The sequence below is a fragment of the Candoia aspera genome, chromosome 3 (assembly GCF_035149785.1).
Source record: "Candoia aspera isolate rCanAsp1 chromosome 3, rCanAsp1.hap2, whole genome shotgun sequence".
Taxonomy (NCBI): Eukaryota; Metazoa; Chordata; class Lepidosauria; order Squamata; family Boidae; genus Candoia; species Candoia aspera.
The window spans coordinates 49,082,995-49,088,795 of NC_086155.1; positions in this window are offsets into that span (position 1 = coordinate 49,082,995).

Consider the following 5,801-nt stretch of genomic DNA (forward strand, 5'->3'; position numbering starts at 1 on the left):
TTTGGAAATTGCAAATGCAATCCTATATGAGTACTCTAAAGTAAGGCTTATGGGCCTTGGACTGTAATGTAAAACTCCACATTATCTACTTAATCATTGGGAGTAAATCCTGTTTTAAATACTGCTAGGATTTATTTAGATTAAACATCCACATGCTATTAATATGCTCAAATATTTAAATACTACAGCTTGCAAATCCTTTTAAAGAGGTTCCCCCCACCACGTACAAAGCATTTACAGTATTATTGAATTATTTGAATTGGTAAAGCGTCCTTGTCTTGTTCCAAGGCCATGCTATTGCTGGTTCTTTCAAAAGATTTACCTTGCTCTACTGAACCCCAAGATCTGGAACCATGGGGCACTTCAGCAAAACGTGATTTGTCAGGCTGTGAGAAAACTTCTGGATAGTGTCTCAATTACAGTATTAAAGTAAGTCCATTTTTCAAAAAATGGGAAGTAGCTTCTGTTTATTAGCAATGGCCTAGTTTTTTCTTAAGTGGCATTTTACTAAATATATCACTTATGCTTGTAAAGGTATTTCATATTTAGGTAAAGGTAAAGGTTTCCCTTGACGTAAAGTCCAGTCGTGTCCGACTCTAGGGGGCGGTGCTCATCTCCGTTTCAAAGCCTTGGAGCCGGCGTTGTCCATAGGACACTTCCGGGTCATGTGGCCAGCATGACTCACGGAACGCCGTTACCTTCCCGCCGAAGCGGTACCAATTAATCTACTCACATTTGCATGTTTTCGAACTGCTTGGTGTGCAGAAGCTGGGACGAGCAACGGGAGCTCACCCCGCCGCGCGGTTTCGAACCGCCGACCTTCCGATCGACAGCTCAGCGGTTTAACCCGCAGCGCCACCGCGTCCCTCATTTCATATTTAATAGTGTCATTAGGATTTCTATGACCTAAAATGTTAGAAATATGCAATCATTTATGACCTTAAAACTGTTTAAATATGACCAATTAAACGAAAAATACAACTTTTAAAACAAAAATATGACTTTACAATTTTTCTGAAATTAGCACCCAATTTTTAAAAATCTCTTACACACACACATTAAAAGATGTATTCTTTACTTCCAGTGCAGACGTGCTAGTATTGAAGGAATCAGATGAACATTTTGAGAATAAAATGGTCATTCCTGGATTAGTTTTCATTAACAGCAGAATTGCATTGGTTGACCACGTGCATCTTGAGGCTACCAAACTCAAAACTCCTTCTGTTGTCCACCATTATGTTCTTGTATCTGGAGAAACTCCATTTGACATCACAAGAGGTTATAGGAACAAGTTTGAAAAAAGCAAACTCATCCGGAGAAAATTCTGGCTTGAAGTCTTCAAATTTTGCTTCAAGTCCATTTAGAACATTACTTATTTTGCAAGGTGTTGAATAACCCAGATTAGATTGCAGCACTCTTTGCAGTTTATCACTAATTTTTTCAGCCACTTTCCCCTTTGCTTGCTTTAAATCACTCTGTTTGTTTTACAGTGTTCAGTGCATCACTAAGTTCCATTCCTACAGTTTCAAGGTGGGTGATTGCTCTTGATAATCCACTGAAGTTAGATCCTATATACGCTAATTTTCCAGCCAAGGTTTCAGAAAAGGAATTTTGCACAATCTTGATGAAGATTCACAACAGTCAAATTCTTTAACTATCCTCTGCAAGGAAGCATAATTTGTGAAATAATATATAGCTGCATCCAGCCAAGTCCCCCAACATGTCACGACAGGTTGGGGAGGGAGAGCCAGTAGGAGCAATTTCTCTGAACTTTTGTACTGGAAGTGGAGCTTTAATGAACATTTTTTTCCCATTTGAAATTATCTTACCTACATCAGGATAGTTGCTTCGAATCTCTTCGGCCACTCTGCGTAAACCATGTGCAAGGCATGTGATATGGATCATTTTTGGATAAAGAAGTTTAAGTCCCTTGGCTACTTTAGTCATGTATGGAGCGGTATCTATTACAAAGAGAAGGGTATTTCCCCTTTTTACACCATCCATCCAGAGTAGTTTCATAGACTTGTCAAAGAGCATAGCAATAGTGGAATTGTTTACTTTTTGTAGAGTTTCATATGTTAGAAGAAATACTTCACCAGGCTTGTCACATTTCAGAGTGCCAATAATAACACTGGCTACATATCTTCTGTTTACATCACTTGTTTGTATTGAAACCCTTATCTTATTGTTGTCAACAGCAGATCTTATCATTCCTAACACATCTTCATAGCAGGCATAGATGTAATTTTTCCTTACAGTTGAGTCATTTGGAATCGGGTGACTGGTGTACTTCTCCAAAAAATGCCTGAGGCTACCACTATCTAATTTCCTTAAGGGAATATTTGAAGTAACCATCATTGTATAGAGATCCTTACAAAATTCTGACTGGGTATTTGGTGAACCTGCAGTTGAAGAAGCAGCTCTCTTGAAATGAGATGCTGCTTGTTCTCAGTGAAGGTAAATCCTGCTAAACAACTCTTGTGTTTCACAGTGTCACAATGTTGTTGAATATTAAAACGCTTTTGGGCCAATACCTTAACTTCACACCATTTACAAAACAAAATATCACTATCACTACTGAAAATCTGATCCCCAAATTCTTGAATAAGACGCTGTAATTTCACACTTGCTGAACATCTATTTTTAGGCATGTTGAAATCAGATTGCAGCTCTCACATGACTCCACCACCTCGAACACACACACTCCTGAACTGGGGAGCAAATGAGAAAAAGAAGAAAAAAGGCAAATTCTTTTTTTCAGGCCTGGTCAGGGGAGAAGCCTCTGCCTGCTGAAGTCATCTGAAAAAAGGTTGCTCTCCCTCTCTTACACACACACACACACACACACACACACACACACACACACAGCCCTGAGTTGGGGAGCAAATAAGAAAACAGAAAAACAGGCAAATTCTCACCTTTTTTTCAGGCCTGGTCAGGGGAGAAGCCTTTTCCCTTTCCCTCCCTCCCTCACACACACCCCTGAGTTGGGGACCAAATTAGAAAAAGAAAACAAAACAGGCACATTCTCACCTTTTTTTTCAGGCCTGGTCAGGGGCGAAGCCTTTGTTCCCGCCTCTCCCTCTCTGAGAACACACACACCTCCCTGAGTTGGGGAGCAAATAAAAAAAAAGAAAAAAAAAGCAGGCAAATTCTTACTTTCTTTGCTGGCTTGAACTTGCTGGCTTATCAGGAGGGTTGCCAATGACCAAAATTTGACCAAAATATGATGTTTGTTATAAAATTAAGCAGAAATATGACATAACATCTTTACAAAGTCAAAATATGACTTTTCAGGCAAAATAAAAAGCATCTAATTCTTACCAGATTACTCTAAAACATGTTTTAACTTACTTATAAATTCAAATAAAGGTTCCAGAAAAAATATGACATGTCATATAAATCCTCACCCTAGTCATTAATTATGGAAGAAAATAACACTTCTAATATTTTGATCACTGCAATCAGAATAGCAAGAAAAACAAGTCCAGTCTGTTTAGTCACATCAGAATTAGATTTGTGAATACATTAAATCATTGACTTCAACTGAAAGGGTTAAGTTCTCTTTTCTTAAAGATTCAGCCCAAAGTATAGTGTGATCCAGGACTTTTGGAAAAACAGGTAAGCTCCATTGAGCTCCTTTGACACTTTCTTTTCAGAGAACAGTGATTAGGATTGTACTCTGTTTCAGCTTGAAATATCTGATACCATGGTTGGATAAAATACAGCTTTTCTGTCCAGCTGTAAATTCTACTTCCATCCAAAAAATCAGACATTGGGAAGCAGAGAGAGCTAATTCTTCCCAACTATAGACCTTTCAAAAATTCCAATTTGGTTTGCAGTTCTACAAATGATGTGTAGAAATTTCATTCCACAGTTAAAACTTTGCATCCCATTTCCATGCATGCTTAGCAAATACTATTGTATTGAATAGGACTTTAGCAAAATGTTTTTAAGGTGCAGTCACACAGCCCCAACCCTAAGCAGAGATGGAAAGAGCAAAGCAATCTGAAGAATTCAGTGGATTTAGGCCTATTGCTAGCTTTGAATATGACTGCAACATGTTCTGTGCCTGCAATCTGTAAGAAAGCTACAGAAATTCTAAGAATGTCCTAGAATTAAGTACTAGCTTAGCCGGCAAGGTAGTTTTATTTTCAGACCCAGAAATATGTGTACAAAGCTAATTCTCTTCGAGATTAAAACATTACTTGGTGTAACCATATTTTTTTTCCTATGCTTTTCATCTACCAAATAATCCACAGTTCCATGCCTTTGTTTTTAATAGGCATCTAACACTCAGTTAAGCATATAAAGCTCATCTTTATTTTCACAGTATGGAAAAAAACCAGCTAATTTTTTTGGTCAGCTTTCTGTTGCTGAGCATTTATCAACTGCCAGCTGCTGACAGAGCTGTTCTCTGCCTCACTTGTTTTGCATCCTCTTTCATCTAGGATAGGTCCCCATTCTTAACTCTGCAGTGGCCAAGTGCCAGTTTCCAAATTTACTGGCTGCATTGCAGGATACTTATCTGGGAATTCCTCAAAGTCAGGCTGGTGTTGGAAAACCTAGCAGTAGTGCCTATCCACTTTCCTCCCTTTAAGGGAAAAGAAGAAAAGTATTGTGAGAAGTACAGGAGACAATGGAAAATGTGCTTATTTCAGACCTGTCATTCTTTCTCTGAAAACTGTGAAGATAGCTATGACAACTAGCCAGGATATATATAAAGAATGATAAGGGGGAAAGTAAGGTTTGAGATTTGGCAACAACTCCATTAATTCTACCTTTATGCTTTGATCAAGCCTTCTTAGGAGACCTCATTCTCAAAAGGATTAAGGTTCTGATTTGTCAGAATCAGAGCACAAAGAGGAACAGTCATTTTCCTTAAGCCAATTTCTATTTCAGTGTTCCAGCTAAACCACATACTGTAACATTATTGTTCTGGAATTAAGTGCTGGGATCAAATATAAACACAAAAGGAAGGAGCAGTGGCTGGGTCCTATTCAATACAATAGTATTTGCTAAGCATGCATGGAAATGGGATGCAAAGTTTTAACTGTGGAATGAAATTTCTACACATCATTTGTGGAACCGCAAACCAAATTGGAAGTTTTACAACCTTATACTGGAATATTTCCAAGGATAAAAGCCTAGGTAGATGAGGTCCTACCAAAAAGACACAAATAGCATTGTACATGTCAAAGCTTAAACTGAACAACAGAACAGGAGATATTGTCCATACACTATGGAGTACAATATTATTTCATGAGTTATAGCAGACAGTCATACAAAAAACTAAGATAGCATCAGTTGCAAACTGACAATGTAGTAGATAATGCTCTTTTAAAACAATCTTCTTTGTCTGGCAGGCTGACTGGAAACAACTGGTTTTCTTCTTTCCAGTTGTATAATATGCATTTTGATGGCAGAATACCATATCCTCCCTAAGACATGTGAGCGTCCTACAGTCTGATTTCTATGTGGCCCACAGAACCTCATGACTTTTTATGCACAATCAACCATCATTTATTACCAGTGGGAAAATGACTGTTTTCACTAGGATTGGGATGTGTACAGAAAAGCCTCTTTCTCTGCCGCCACCATAGATTCTTGATTGAAATTATTGTTTCTTGGCTGTTAATTAGCAATAAGGAAACATGTTGATCACTAGTGATGGGAGCAAGTTTAAACTCTTCCTGATCTTGTCGTTAGGATTCCTGGAGGCAGGAGAATCTGTACATCATTTACCAAATGATCTTAATATATGGGACTAGGAGAGAAATGGAATGGTAAAGCTGAAGCTA